The sequence below is a fragment of the Macrobrachium nipponense genome, chromosome 4, assembly GCF_015104395.2.
Source record: "Macrobrachium nipponense isolate FS-2020 chromosome 4, ASM1510439v2, whole genome shotgun sequence".
Classification (NCBI taxonomy): Eukaryota; Metazoa; Arthropoda; class Malacostraca; order Decapoda; family Palaemonidae; genus Macrobrachium; species Macrobrachium nipponense.
Window position 1 is genome coordinate 23,046,979 of NC_061100.1, and position 17,150 is coordinate 23,064,128.

At 36.6% G+C, this 17,150-nt stretch overlaps 1 protein-coding gene across 2 annotated transcripts in view; it reads right to left on the bottom strand.

Annotated features, from left to right (window-relative positions):
- Positions 1 to 17,150, bottom strand: part of LOC135210781 (C-Maf-inducing protein-like) — a 187,081-nt gene that overhangs the window by 21,036 nt on the left and 148,895 nt on the right. The gene's annotated exons all lie outside the window — the stretch shown is intronic.

The window sequence follows — 17,150 nt, forward strand, 5'->3', positions numbered from 1 at the left end:
TATCATTCCAGACTCTTTCACAAAGTTTGTCCTTAAGTTTTGATAATGATGTCAAACATTCATTATTATTATTATTATTATTATTATTATTATTTATTATTATTATTATTATTCTTATTATTATTATTATTATTATTATTGATTATTATTATTATTATTTAAATAAATGAACGAGGGTGACTTTCATAGCCCATATTACTTGGCTTACTTGGCTTCAGTAAAAGTTTTGAGAGAGAGAGTGAGAGAGATTCGTGAATGCGTGTGAATAGCTTGCTCATAAGTGTTTGGATAAGTGAACAAACGTGTTTATATATAAGTATATACATACACACACACACACACACACGTATATATATATATATATATATATATATATATACATATATATATATATATTTATATATATATATATATATATATATATATATATATATATATATATATATATATATATACGAGAGTAGCTGTATAAAGAGGACGATGGAGTTCCATCTTGGTATCATTAAAAATAAATAAATAAATAAAATATACTTACATAATTCTCTTACATAATAAGCCTAATCATCCATTATTCACTACAGGACACACACATGGCATCTTGAAAAAAATAAAAAGCAAAGAAATCTAACTGAGTTAAAAAAAATAAAAAAATGTATATTTTACTTCCGTCCTTCGTTTCTTAAGCGACCTATTTTATAAAATAGTGTAGCAACTTCAGAAGACCTTTTTTATGGATTTATAGAAATCAAAAGAAAAACGGCAACATATTCCTTATTTAGTCAGTCAATGGTATACGTCTAAGAACGTATTACAATGGTTTAACGCTCGGATTCGTGATATGCGCGGTACACCTCGTGTCGAAGGTTCTGAGGGGGTTGGGGGGGAATGTTGCTCTCCCACTCTGAGCGGCCTAGGTTATGGGGGGGGGGGGGGAGGCCGTGGGGGGCGGGGCGGGGCGGGTATTTAATACTTCCTGCACGATATGAACCTCAGCAAGAACAACTTCATAAATATTAACCCCCCGACGTATAATACTTCCCATGCGCTGTTATGACGAATATACAATGAAGCACTGTGGGACATTTCCTTCTAAATTAGCATAAGTCATGACAAAGAAAACGTTTCCGTCCATTCATTTTCATATAAACGGCATCGTTTCTTAACGTTTTTTAAATGTCATGCGCTTATCTCGCCGCATCTGTTTTTTTTTTCTTTTTTTTAAGGAGACGGAAGGAAGTAAACAAACCACCGAGTCTCGTCGATGCGCGACGCGGAAATAGGAGGAGGAGGAGGACGCTGTCATCAAGTAAATCCTGCCTATCAGCCTTTCTCCGATGCGGAAGAACTATACTAGTCTCGATATCGATAAGAACCGAAGGCTCATTTATAACTCTTCGAGGCCTTCCCTGTACCCTACAGAATACAGAGATGATACAGTTTCCTCGTCTCGCAGTTTACGATACAGATTCATTGTGATTTCCGAAGCAATGCAGACCAGTAGGGCACAACTGTCTCGGCATTTCGTGTTCTGTCATTTTGGCGTTTTTTTTTTTTTCATTTTTGTGGGCACGTCGTTCCTTGGGTAACACTGGCATTATTGCCCGTTCACCACCATCCAGACGAGGTTTAGTTGTCAGTTTAAATAATCTCTTAACGAATCTGAGGGAGTAACCCCACGTGAAAAGCTAGATTGACTCAAATAAGCGAATCATCGACGAAAATCTAAGAGGACAAAAGATTATCCGTCGGGATCTGGCAACTGCAGACACGTGGTAGCAATGACGTCAATCGGCAATCCGGTTTTCAAAATAGGCAAGAGGTAAGAAAGAGCTTTTGCACATCCAGGCCAGCCGCGAGGGACTTACGCAACCGCGGACGTGCGTCTTTTCTGGAATATTTTCTGGAATATTCCCCCACCCCCCCGCCCCCTGTGAGTGACGGCGATCCTAAGGACGGATGACGAATGGGGTGAATTATTATAATTATTTATTGGTAAGAATGAGCCCCATTCATATATAGAACAAGCCCGTCAAAAGGGCCACTGACTTGACATTCAAGCTTCCAAAGATTGTGAATGTGAAAGATCTCTGTTAAAATACAACTTATGAAAAACTGACGAAAATAAAAGTTGACAAACGAGGCACAATGCAATCTGGATCTTCTCTTTGGGAATTGGTGTGGTAACGGGAACCAACCACTAAATATAGATCTCTTGAAGGTTGATAATACTTGAGATATTTTGACGTCTTCTCATGATGCGGGTGACGTCGATATTATGCCAGGCTGATTTCTATGCGCTAATATCTCTCTTTTTAATATGTTTATTCTTATCTCTCATTCATTCTTTGGCTCTCTCTCTTCCTACCTTTTTCTCAAAGCGTGTGTTTCTAAGAGTCTCTCTCTCTCTCTCTCTCTCTCTCTCTCTCTCTCTCTCTCTGTCTCTCTCAAAATGTTCGTCTCCATTTCTAGACAACAGAAATCTCCTTCCGTCAGTTTCTCTGACTGTATACAAAACCGCCTGTGGTGCGCTTGTGTGACTGAATGCCCTTCTTCTCTCTCTCTCTCTCTCTCTCTCTCTCTCTCTCTCTCTCTCTCTCTCTCTCTCTCTCTCTCTTCTCTCTCTCTCTGTCCTGAGTGACCCATTTACACGAACATGACCCAGGCAGGCTTGGCGTGTCCTGAATACCACAAATGATTCTAAACACCAACGCAACATCAGACCGAACAGACGAATCTATCATTGACCTTGCAACTCTGGGAGGCCCCTATAGCTGACCTATACTACCACCACCCATCGCCGTAGCACATGGGCGTTAGTTACACAACTCACAAACACACACAGACACGTAAGCGCATTGCGAATTCAAAAAGAAGAAGGGGGAGGAAGATAAAAAAAAGGCGAGCTAATTGCGCTACTCGGCATCGCATTGGGAAGGGGTCACTAAACCAAGGAAAAACTGAACTACCTTGAATTCTCCAGCAGTTCAGAGGCTGGCGATTGAAGCAGGCTGTACTGGAGGAGTCTCTGTCTTATGTATGACAATAGGCTCCCAAGTAAATGAATGCATGACCCGAAATGTATCGCGGAGTGTTGGTGTTTGTGTGTTTTTTTCATTCCGTAATTTCTTGTGCCTCTATTCTCAAATGACGGTTAAGACAAGAAGGACGTGTGCAAAAGCTCTTTGGATAAGTCTGGGAAATGGCGAAGCGTGACTATTTCTGTTATCAAGTATATAGTTTACGTAAGCATTATAGTGGTTTGAGTGGAATTATGTAACCGTCATAATGATCCGAATAAGACTACAGACATTATAGTGATTTGAGTAGGACTATGCAAACATTACAATGATCTGAATAAGACGAATACGACTATGCAGACATTATAGTGATTTGAGTAGGACTATGCAAACATTACAATGATCTGAATAAGACGAATACGACTATGCAGACATTATAGTGATTTGAGTAGGACTATGCAAACATTACAATGATCTGAATAAGACTATGCAGACATTATAGTGATTTGAGTGGGATTATATAACAGTTATAATATTTACAATGATCTGAATATGACTATGAAGATATTATAGTGATGTGAGTGGGATTATATAACCGTTATAATATTTACAATGATCTGAATATGACTATGAAGACATTATAGTGATTTGAGTGAGATTATGTAACCGTTATAATGATCTGAAGAAGACTATGTAGACATTATAATGATTTGAATAAGATTGTGCAGACATTATAATGATTTGAATAGGACCATGCAAACATTACAATGATCTGAATAAGACTGTGCAGACATTATAATGATTTGAAAAGGACGATATAAGCGTTATAATGATTTGAATATGACAATGTAACTATTGTAACGATTTGAATGAGAGGATAGAAACATTATAATGATTTGAATAAAACTATGTAACACTATAATGATTTGAATGAAACAATTTAAACATGATAGTGGTTTGAATGAGACAATATAAACAGTATAATGATTTGAATAATACGACAGAAGCTTATAATGATTTGAATAAGTCAATATAAATAGTAAAATGATTTTAATAATACAATGCAAATAGTATAATGACTTGAATATTACGACAGGAGCATCATAATGATTTGAATGAGAAAATATAAACATGATAATGATTTGAATGGGGCAACATAATCATTATAGTGATTGGAATAAGACTATACAAGCATTGTAATGATTTGAATAATACGATAGAAACATTATCATGATTTGAATAAGACTACATAAACATTGTAATGATCTGAATAATACGACAGACGTACTCTAATGATTTGAATAAGATTTGAATAAACGCGATAATGACTTGAATGAGACAATATAAGCAGTATAATGACTTGAATAATGTGACAGAAGCTTTATAATGATTTGAATAATACGACTGAAGCATTATAATTGATTTGAATAATACGACAGAAGCATCATAATGATTTGAATGAAATAATATAAACGTGATAATGATTTGAACGAGGCAACATAAAACATTATAGCGAATACAATGAGGCGTCGGCGTTCCCTTATGATTATCAATCAATATTCATGAAGGTCGAAAACTGATAATGAAGCCTCTATTTTTAATATTTTTTTTCTGCTGATAAGACGGAACACCTCCAAATACGTTCCCTTTGATGATAACAAAACGAATTCTTGAATCAATATACGACAACTGCTCGCTATTTAATGCGTTGTGTCCTGTGGGTCAGTTTGTTTTTAAAAATTGATTTCTCCTTTTATTTCAAAGAAGCTGCAGCAGATTAAACAGGAAATAACGAAAGAGGATAAAGGAAGAAAAAGAAGGAAAAAAAGGGATAGTAGAGGAGATTGGAATAATAATAATGGCGCAAGGACTCCTTGTCCTGTATTGGATTGCAAGCATACATACGTACATACATACATACATACATACATATAATAAGTACATATATTTGTATATATGTATAAATATACTATATTATCTATGTCCATAAATATATACATATATATGTACGTAAGTTTGTATGTATGAATATATACTATATTAATACATACATACATACATGTATATATATGTATATATATATATATATATATATATATATATATATATATATATATATAGAGAGAGAGAGAGAGAGAGAGAGAGAGAGAGAGAGAGAGAGACGGTATATATATATAAAAAAAATAGGGTGACCTTACAGACAACAGCAAAACGGGTGTCCGCTCTGTCGCAAGGCCACCTTGAAAAAAAAAATAAACAAAAAATAGTCACTTCCTTTAACAGCCATTTAGGAGCCCTTTTTTGTATATATAATTTTTGTAATTATTCAAAAGGGAGCATCCCTTCCTTATATAACTGACCCATCGACGTCCCATCCCATCCCATCTCATCTCTCTCTCTCTCTCTCTTTTTCTCTCTTTATATATATTATAAAACAATAGTAGGCCTGACCACACTGGTAGGCCTATAAATCTGGTAACAATTCACACGGCCACTCGGGGATGCCAGATGTGTGATAATCTTGTCCTCCTCAGTGAACGCGGAAGGGATTCGATTATATTATCTTTATTGCTTTTATTTTCTAATTTTATTAATTTCCTTTATGGTGGATTCATACTGAGCAGAGAACGAAGCTGCCATTTTTGAATCTCTCTCTCTCTCTCTCTCTCTCCCAAAACTCCAGCTTATTCAATGATTTATCTAAAAATTTATGTATTCATTTTAAGCTTAATTTTCTAATGATTTTATTTCAAAATTTTTTGATAAAATTGGACATCTCATATTAAACCTTCATTAATAAAAAAATAAAAGAGATAGAGATAACTGAAATCTTCATAAAAAGCTTCAACGTAGTTGTTGTTGTTGGGTCAAAGAAGGAACAACTTCCGGTCGCGATTGGATATCTTTGTTTTCGTTGTTCTCTTCCAGACCGGAAGCGTAAGTTGCGTGCGGTGACTTAAAAGGGGTTGAATTTTGGATATATCTCCCTCACGGCTTCTGTACAAGTCTGGGGATTTCTCTCTCTCTCTCTCTCTCTCTCTCTCTCTCTCTCTCTCTCTCTATGTATATATATTATATATATATTATATATATATATATATATATCTATATATATATATATATATAATATAAATATTACGTAAACCCACGTTCCGGACGAATAGCTCCGCTGACCTTACGTACTGCCACGCCACTTTCAAACGAGAGAGAGAGAGAGAGCGAGAGAGAGAGGAGAGAGAGAGAGAGAGAGAGAGAGGTCCTTCAACGAAAACAAACAAGAGAGACGGCGATGATAATTCGTTAAGTAGAGTCGAGAACCAGTCGAACGAGATACTTAACAGTTTACATAATTCACACTTCTCAGAATTACCTGACCTTGTTACCTGTTCATTAAGGGAATTAGACTCTTAATGAAATTGCTTCTCTCTTCGCTTATGTAATTCAGGTTTTATGTAATTTCTCGCTTGCTGTTATTTTGGTGATAATGAATTAATTGTTTAATTAGTTACCTAAACTATTTCTTTTCTGTCATTCTTGTAAGTCTAATCTGCATCTGTTTTTGCATCGAGAAAATACGTTTTTTTTTTTAGTCTAATTTCTCATTTAGTCCAATGTCTTTTTATGTATATGTACACACACACACACACACACACACACATATATATATATATATATGAAAAAATATCACATCACCGTGATTCATATAAATTATTCGAGCTACGAGTGTCTTTTAATATTTAATGCGCTCTACCTCGGAATTGATGTATTCTCATATATGTAAACCGAAGTGGAATTTTTTAGTTGATAATAATTTCGTCCTCTCGTGGGTTCGAACCACCGCCCAGCGGACAGGGAAGAAATCAGGACTTCAGTGTGTGTGGTGTGTGTGTGTGTTCGTACGTACACGTCTACATGTAAGCATATACTACTAGCGTTTTGCAGAAGCCATTTATTGCCCTAAAAAGCAGTACTATTGAGAAAGGCAAATCTGAATTAATCGCTCACCAGAGGAGATAAAAAAAAAAAAAAAAAATTGGCCAACGACAACAACGGTCTATGAATGTGGGCAGGGCAACTTTTTCCTTCTCTCAGTATACCCATTCTAAAACATTATCTCTCTCTCTCTCTCTCTCTCTCTCTCACTCTACACCTTTCTCTTTCCTGACTCACCGATAAGGTTCAACTACATTTCAAGAACACGGAGACTGGGTCTATTCTGTCTTGCTCGAGCTACGTTAAACTTTTATAGAGGGTACATATATCACATGAACCTCAAGTCTTTGAGTCCCACTCCGAGGTGCTATAGTAGATTCACATCACCCGTGCAACTGGTGCCTAGGCCAGTCCCTAACGACGCTCCTGATTTGCTGTTGATAAGCCAATCACAGGGCTGTAGACTCTCAGTCTCTCTCGAGAGTTCACATAAGCAGGATATATATATTCCACTTCTCCTGAGGGATATGTCTTTCAAAAGTATCCCCCAAGGAGAGGTGGAACATACATCATCCTGCCTATGTGAGCTCTCGAGAGAGACTGTGTTTCCATCCCTGTGATTGGCTTATCAACAGCAAATCAGGAGCGTCGTAAGGGACTGGCTTAGACATCGGATGCACGGTTGATGTGAATGTACTATAGTAGCCAGTACTTTTCCATTACATCAAGTAAGCAGCATTTTATGCATTACATCTGGTAGCCAATATTTTTTTTTATACGATAATGTACATATTAAGTTTCATTTTTCTCACATTACATTTGAAAGCCAATATTTTTTCATACGAGAATTTACATATTCAGTTTCATTTCTCACTAAACTGTCTACTTAAAAAAAACAGTAATTTATTTCAGAAATTCTGCTGGATACTTACAGCGCATGCACTGTCTTTTAGTGTATCATTGTGAACTATCTCAGACCTCTCCATTCCAGCGCAAGACGGCAAGAATCTGAGATCCAGAGGTGCTGGAATCTAAACTGATCCAAAGTAAGACATTAATCATTATGCTTTTATTTGCATTCTCTGTATTTTATACGATTTTATTGTTTCGTTGCAAATGGATTGAATCCAGACTGGCAATTGCAGGCGACATGTTGTTGTCCTGTTGGCAACTAGTGGAACTATGTTTCAGATAGAATTCTAATAGAGGAGAACGAAACAAAATCTGTTAGAGATCTATAAAACTCTCTGTTTATACAGTGAAGTCTTATAGGCAATGTATATATAGAGGAGAATTCTGGGTCTATATAAACACGCCGGTCATTCGTAACATATCCGTCTTGTGATGTAAACGATTCCAAATGCAATTATTGTCCTCATGACCAACTACAATCTCCAATATATACATACCCCCATCCCTGTAGGTAGCGGGTAGGGGGGTGGTGCCGTTAGTGCACCTCACAAGGTGCACTGTAAGCATTACTTAAGGTCCCAATCTGCAACACCCTTTCGTTCCTTTTACTGTACCTCCTTTCATATAACCTTTCTTCCATCTTACTCTCCACGTTCTCAAATTGACGTATCCCGCCATATTCAGGATTGACCCGAAGTATTTGGTTTCAGTAAAGTATAAGTGTGTGTAGAATGTACTAACAAAAGATTCGTGGGACACTATTGACCTTATCGACAAAATATTGTTTAAGGAAAAGGGTTGGGGGGGGGGGGGGGGAAGGTAGGGGTAAGGAAGGTGGTTGCTGGTCCGTATTAGCAGTAGAAGTTAGCAGTACACTCCTGTTAAGGAGTGTACTGTAAATAATTACTTGGAGAACATGTACATTTTAGCAAATTATTTATAATGAAAATGAAATAAAAATAGTTATTGTATTTTGAACCAGGGAATTAGACCTATAAATCATTATTGTGAAGAACATCTACATTATAACAAAGTATTTATAATGGAAAAAAAAACCATATTGCCTTTTTAACCAACGCACTAGGCATAAAGATCACAAAGATTGTAGTAGTAGTGGTAGTAGTAGACATTATAAGTGGCTTTTACAAATCCTCCTCTTTCTAAATACGTGCTTCAAGGTAATGAAGAGAGAGAGAGAGAGAGAGAGAGAGAGAGAGAGAGAGAGAGAGAGGGGGGGGGGGGACTTGGAGGGATCTGTGGTCAGTAGCCAGTGAATACGAAATAGGTCAGGTGGCCCACGCCGATGAAAGGTCAAGCGATGGAGAGAGAGAGAGAAAAAAATCAACAGCTTTCCAGTTGATAGTGGAGACTGGGAAATCTTTCTTTCTTTCTTTCTTTCTTTCTTTCTTCTTCTAAACCCTCCACCACTTCGTTCACACTTACGCGGGACGTTAAGCTTTCAGATCTCTTACGTAAGTTTATACGTCACTCAGAGAGCAGCTGATCCATTATGGAAAGCTTATCCGTGTCAAGGATAATCTTTTTTCCTCTCTCTCTCTCTCTCTCTCTCTCTCTCTCTCTCTCTCTCTCTCTCTCTTTCGTCCCTAGATCCAGCCTGGAAAACCAGTACGTTCCAGTAACCCACTTTATTTATTCCCTTCTCTTTCCGTTCATCTTTAGCTATTTCCCCTTTTCCCAAAAAATGGGGTATTCCCCATCGGAGGGTAATGCCGTCACGTGGTGCACTGTAGGCATTACTTGATTTATTTATTTTGGCAGCGTTCCTTAGGCCTCTTGCGGCAACCCCTTTCATTCTTTTCTTTTTCTTTTAAAAGCTTTTTTTCTACTCTCGATATCCCCTTTGAGCGTCGAATGACGTCATCACAGGTCACAGTGATTAATTATTGCCCTTTTGCCCTGATTCCTATATTCTATTACATTTCAATTAACCGTGTTGACTTCAGGGATTGTAGAATAGGGAAATACGCGTAATCTGTAACGCTGCAAAAATTATACACGTCCTGAATCATTTTAGCGAGAGAGAGAGAGAGAGAGAGAGAGAGACCTTACCTTACCTTACAGACCTTACATCTTGTTCGGGTTGCCCCAGGTCCCTCAGTGTGAGGCACCTCTAATGTCTACCAGAGAGTTGCTAGTACATCTTCCGGTATATTTTGCATCTTCCAATCTTGGATGGTCTGGGATGCAGTTTAGATATTTGTCGAGCTTATTCTTAAACACATCTACGCTCACTCCTGATATATTCCTCAGATGAGCTGGCAACGCATTGAATAGACGCTGCATTATCGATGCTGGTGCGTAGTGGATTAATGTCCTGTGTGCTTTCCTTATTTTTCCTGGTATAGTTTTAGGCACTATTAATCTACCTCTGCTTGCTCTTTCTGATATTTTTAGTTCCATGATATTTTCTGCTATTCCTTCTATCTGTTTCCATGCCTGAATTATCATGTAGCGTTCTCTTCTCCTTTCTAGACTATATAATTTTAAGAATTGTAGTCTTTCCCAGTAGTCAGGTCCTTAACTTCTTCTATTCTAGCTGTAAAGGACCTTTGTACACTCTCTATTTGTGCAATATTCCTTTTGATAGTGTGGGTACCATATCATATTGCAATATTCAAGTGGGACTACGAACATATGTTTTTATAAAGCATAATCATGTGTTTTCAGCTTTTTCTTGTTTTTGAAGTGCCGTAACAACATTCCCATTTTTGCTTTACATTTTTGCCAACAGAGTTGCTATTTGATCATTGCATAACATGTTCCTCCATTCATCATCACACCAAGGTCTTTAACTGCTTCCTTATTTGTGATGGTCTCATTATTAGTCCCTTATATGCATATAGCTTTCTTTCTCTGTCTCCATAATTTATTGATTCAAATTTATCAGAGTTAAATACCATCCTATTTTACCTCTGCCCAATCATATACTTTGTTAAGGTCTCTTTGTAGAGCGTTTCCTATCTTCATCAACACAAAGTATTTCTCTACTTACTTCTTGTGTCATCTGCGAAACTACTCACTACCGAATCCTTAACATTATTGTCTATGTCTTCAATCATAATAACAAACAGTATTGCAGCTAACACAGTACCTTGCGGCACACCGGATATTACCTTGGCTTCATCCGATTTCTCGTCGTTTGCAATAACTATCTGTTTTCTGTTGTGTAAAAATTCTTTTAACCATCTTCCTACTTTATCCACGATATTGTGTTTTCTAATTTTCTTCGCTAATATATTATGGTCTACTTTATCAAAAGCTTTTGCAAAGTCTAAATAAACCACATCTGTTTCATTTCCGCTTTTCATATTTTTGAATATGTTTTCACGGTGGACTAACAGTTGGGTTTGTGTACTTTTTCCGGGTACGAAACCATGTTGTCCTTTATTAAACAAATTATTTTTATTAAATGTTTCATAATATTTTTCTTCATTACCCTTTCATACACTTTCATTATATGTGATGTTAGACTCACAGGCCTATAATTACTTTGCCTCTAGTTCTTGATCCACTTTTGAAAGTAGGGGTAATATACGCTAATTTGTGCTCATCATATATCTTGCCTGTATCTACACTTTGTCTTAATAATATTGCAAGTGGCTTTGCGATAGAATGAACTACTTTCTTTAACAAAATAGCAGGAATTCCATCAGGCCCTGCAGCAGCTCCATTTTTAATTTCATTAATAGCCTGCACAATATGCTGCTTCTTAATATCTATGTCAGCTAAATATTCACTATTTTCATCCCTTATTCTATAATCATTATCTTCATTATCTATTCTAGGGGTGAATTCTCTCTTATATCGTTCTTGCCAGTATGTTGCAAATTTCCTTTTTTTTTTTTCATTCGTTAATCTCCCTTCAATTCTTTTCAGAGGGCCTATTTTCTATTCTTCTTTTTATTCATCTTCTTCGCAGATGAGTATAATAGTTTTGGGGTTTTGCTTGATATTTAATAGGGTTTTTTCTTCCAAGTCCCGTTTTTCATTTTCTTTTGATTGTATAATCTTTTTTTCTGCATTTTCTATCTTACTTTTAGTTCTATAACTTTCCATGCATTTTTTTTTTTTTTCTTTTGCAAGACCTTTTTTCCACTTTCTGATTTTCTGGAACAAGATTTCTTCCCTGTCTCTTGGTATGCATGAATGATGTTTACTTTTCTTCTTCGGTATATATTTTTCACTATTATCTCCAATATTTTATATAATATCTCCGTATTTACCCTTTATGTCATCACTTACGAAAATATTATCCCAATCTTTGTTTAATTCTTCATTATTTCTGACATTTTTATATTTTTACTGTAGAAGTTGTATTTTCCATATCCTTCCACGTTTTCATTTCTTGCTTATCTCTATTTTCACTTGCTTTGGAAAAGAAACTGTTAATTCTATGACATTATGGTCTGAAATACTCGCATTTATATAAACTATTATTTCTTTAACATAATTCATCTCGTTCACAAATACTAGGTCTAAAGTATTTTCCTTTCTTGTTGGCAGGTGATTTATTTGTTGAATGTTGTATTCTAGTAGCATATCTAATAGCTTTTCAAATTGCCTCTTATCTTCTGCACTACATTACTCTCTTTTTTATAATGTATAGTAACAACCACAATCTCCTATTCGTTCTTTCCAGTCTACGAAAGGAAAGTTGAAGTCTCCAGATAGGAGAATAGTTCCAGTCTTGTGATTTCTACATATATCATCCAATTTTTTTTTTTTCAATTATTAAGTCAAACTCTTTAGTATTAGGTAGGTCTATATATTACTATGTTCATCAATTTTTCAGAGAGAGAGAGAGAGAGAGAGAGACTCATGGCCATATATATTTTTGCTCAACAGATGGTTTCTTACACCTTCAAGGGTATTGTGAGTCATCCATTCTTTTTACTAGCAAAACGCGGACCTACGCGCGCAGACATGCATACATAATACTCACTCACTCTCTAACGGAAGCTGCCCACAAAATGGTCCTAATCATGACGTAGTATAACCCCCACGAGGAAACCTGGAACTTCCAGTAATTCCAGGTATTACCTTCATAGTGTAACTGCCCTTTGAGGTTTTCCTCCTGTTACACCTTTCAAATCTGTATACTCTCCAGTTTCCTTTGAGGGCTGAATGACCTCATAGGTCGTATCGCTTGGCCTTCGGCCTGAATCGTATTGGCTATTCTATTCTTACACAATGCTTAGAGACCCATGGAATTGCTCAGGTAAGCGTATGCAAATAAGGAATTTTATGAATGATTTCTCTTGGTTCTGGACTGGGAAGAGACAGACAGTGTCTATACTTTCTCTGCACAAGACAGGTAACAGAAGTGGCTGAGATTTGATAAAAGTAGATTTTCGGTACCTCGTTCATTCACCGACTGAAGTTATGAAGTGATACAATAGATAACAAACTTCCCAATCTGCCAGTGAAGTGTAGGAATAGATCCAGTTTGAAAAGATGCCTGTTTCACCTTGATCCACTAGCCTGAGTTGTGACCTGCCCAAATACTATACAGAGCAGAGACTCTACTAGAAACATATTCAAAGGCAGATCTGCCAAACAACGACCTGCTCTGTCACTTCGGTGTCCATTGAACGCAAAGATCTTTGAGTCTATTACTTCTTGATTCATTTGATGACCTCGAGAATTCATAATTTCTCTCCAGTCGTTCTCGAAATAGTTTTATTTTTCACAATTGATCCTTGACTTTGACCAGTGACGCTGAGTGATTTACTTTAGTGTGACATAAAGCGTCATTTAATCGCTGGTGTTGAATTTTTTGCAGTATCATGATATCGTCGGTTATTCATCTTTATTCAGCTACAATCATAACCCCGTTAGATTTATGATGTCGTCTGTTATTCATCTTTATTCAGCTCCAATCATAACCCCGTTAGATTTATGATATCGTCTGTTATTCATCTTTATTCAGCTCCAATCATAACCCCGTTAGATTTATGATATCGTCGGTTATTCATCTTTATTCAGCTCCAATCTAACGTTAGTTATGATTATCGTCCGGGTTTTTAATTCATCTTTATTCCCCAGCTCCAAGCAGAACCCCGTTTAGATGATATCGTCGGTTATTCATCTTTATTCAGCTCCAATCATAACCCCGTTAGATTTATGATATCGTCGGTTATTCATCTTTATTCAGCTCCAATCATAACCCCGTTAGATTTATGATATCGTCGGTTATTCATCTTTATTCAGCTTCATTCATAATCCCGTTAAATTTATACAGTCCCAAAAGATATCGAACGTAATTTTATTCGTTCCTACAAATAACTTCCTTCTGAATCATCATGCATAACCTCATTCAACCCCGCCTCATTCACTTTCACTTTCCATTCATCGTCTGAAAATGCAGAATACTTCCAACAACCTCGCTGGGAACCTGCTTCCATCTCACGGACGGAAATGGAAGGATAAATTCTACGATACTAAGCAATTTCCTTTGACTTCGTAACCGTACTTTTTGAGAGGGTAAATAGCCTGCTAAAAAGAATGGAATAATGAAGATAAATTTCCCCCTGGAAGACAAAGACAAGGAGTGAGACAGTTTAAAGTATTTTTAGCATAATATCTGCTGGACCTGATTCGAAATGTATAGAAAATCATTATCTGTTTATTTCTTTTTAAAACGTTGGCCAGTAGTCTGAGTGACCGTGGTGATTTCTGCATGATAATGGTTAGTCCTGCTTCATAATGGTTAGTCCTACTTGATAATGGTTTGATAGTTGAGTGACTTCTGCTTGATATTGGTCAAAATTGTGAATGAAACTGGATACTTGTTTGATAATGGTTAGTTTTTTGAGTGAAACTGGTTACTTCTACCTGATAATGGTTAATTCTGCTTGATAATGGTTAGATATTTGAGTGACACTGGTTAATCTGTCTGATAGTGGATAATTCTGATTGACAATGGTTAGATATTTGAAATGACGCTGGTTAAGTCTTTGTGACTGTAGTTAGTTTCTTCTGGGGAATAACTTCGCCACAAGAGAACATTTCAATAATATTCAATAGTGATAATTTACTGTAAAAGGTTATACTGTATTAGATGTACAAAATAGTCTCTTCCTTTTGTTAATTCTACTAAATTATACCTTGTAGGCTATTTGCGTGTTTTGTTTACACTTTAAAAATATCTTTAAAAAATACATAAATAAAAAAATAGAGAGAATATTAAGTTCTACAGCTAGTAGAAGTAATATTTTTTTCCATTTATATCAAATCTCTCATTGTTCAAAGCAAGTTATCCAAAACTAATATTAATCACGCGTTGTTTGTTTACTAATGTATGCACAGATTGGCCCAGATATCTCGGATAGATATCCATATACTTTCATAAACTATATATATCTAAAATAATATCGTGCGTTAATTCGCTAACGCAGATTGCAGATACGTTATTCTGAATGTCCTATCAACCCGGCGACCTTGACCTTGCGCGCTGCAAGGTCGTTTGACAAGGCCAGTTTTTTATTTTTTTTATTTTTGTTTTTTCACGAAACTGAATCACACATCACTGAAGAAAATATGACGTTAATAAAAACGAATCGTATTCCTGTGTATTTTGATCGATTTCCAAAAAAGGAATAACTTTTCTCAATTAAATTGCCGCATTGCGCAGACATTTTCCTCATTTAGGTTGCCGGATTGCGCAGACATTTTTCTCAATTAAAATGCCGGGTTGCGCAGACATTTTCCTCAATTAATTGCTGGATTGCGCAGACACAATGTTCCCAACGAAATTGCCAGATTGCGCAGACATTCTTCTCAATTAATTGCTGGATTGCGCAGACGGTTTTCCCAATGAAATTGGCGGATTGCGCAGACATTTTCTCAAATAAATTGCCGCATTGCGCAGACATTTTTCTCAATTAATTGCTGGATTGTGCAGACATTTTCGCAAATATATATCCAAATTGCGTTGACTGACCTGCCAGTGACAACCAATTTGCAATGTTGCAATGCTGCAGACGTTTCAATTTCTTGGAAGCATTTAATAAAAAAAAAGGAAAAAGAAAAATAGAGATCAAAGACTCACTTCGCTGCAATATTTCAGAACCACGGAAGTAATCAGTGCTTGAGGAGTGACGCCATTTCATTCCCGGCAAATCGGTTTCGACTGTTTACGAACTCCATTTGAAGAAGAAGAAGAAAAAGAAGAAGAAGAAGAAGAAGAAGATGACGAAATATAAAAGTCGCGGTTGCATTACCCTTTTTCGGGGAAGACGGAGAGAGAGAGAGAGAGAGAGAGAGAGAGAGAGAGAGAGAGAGAGAGAGAGAGAGAATCATGACGTCTGACTCGTCTGGAAATCCTGTTACTTCCGAGGATTGAGTCCAAATTTTTTGAAACCTCAGGAGGTATTTCTGAGCTGCTGATACATAGGAACCACAAACGCCTGTTTCTGTAAATCCCCTTACGCGTTGTGGGATGGGAATGAAACCGTTAATATTTCTTTTCTTTAAAGATTTATAAAAAAAAAAATTAAATTAAATTCTTTTTAAAAATGGACTGAAAGAAGTTCAGGAGAAGATTATGGAAATGTCGTACGAATGGGTCTGACCCGCTGTGTTCCTTAGTGCATTTTATTTTACCTCAGTTTTTCGTCGTTTTCTCGGAATTGTCAATTTTTACGTTTTTTTTTTTTTTTTTTTTTTTTTTTTTTTTTTTTTTTTTTTTAGACCAGACGTATCCGATACCTTCGACACAATAAGGAAGGAATCTTCTTGTATTTGCGTATGATCTGAAAGTTATGACGTCAGCAGTTCTGGAAACTGATATTGTACGTATTTTTTAGGCTGGATGGGATGGGAGGGGATGATTTATCTCTGTCCCCACTCCCTCTTCCCCCCACCCACCCCCTTACCCCCAACAGGAAAATATTCCTAAACTCTAAAAATTTATTCTTTTTAGAAGAACACCCTCAACATATATAATATCCTCAGAGATAACTATAGTCCTCTTATCTTCATTACCCCCACACCCCTAAAAAAACAATTTATATTTTCTTCATTATCTCCAAAAAACAGCAGTCAGCGGACCCCGACCTTCGTTCGTAATCTCATCAGATTTCCGTCTGACGTAAAGGAACTTTCACCATCACCAGCGACATTTCCCAGTGACTTGCAAGTACTCGTATACGTTTTCGGATCTTCGACAGGGCTCTCTCGTACATCAAGCTTTTCTCGTACATCAAGCCTCTGAGAGAGAGGAGAGAGAGAGAGGAGAGAGAGAGAGAGAGATCTCGAATCCGGTAA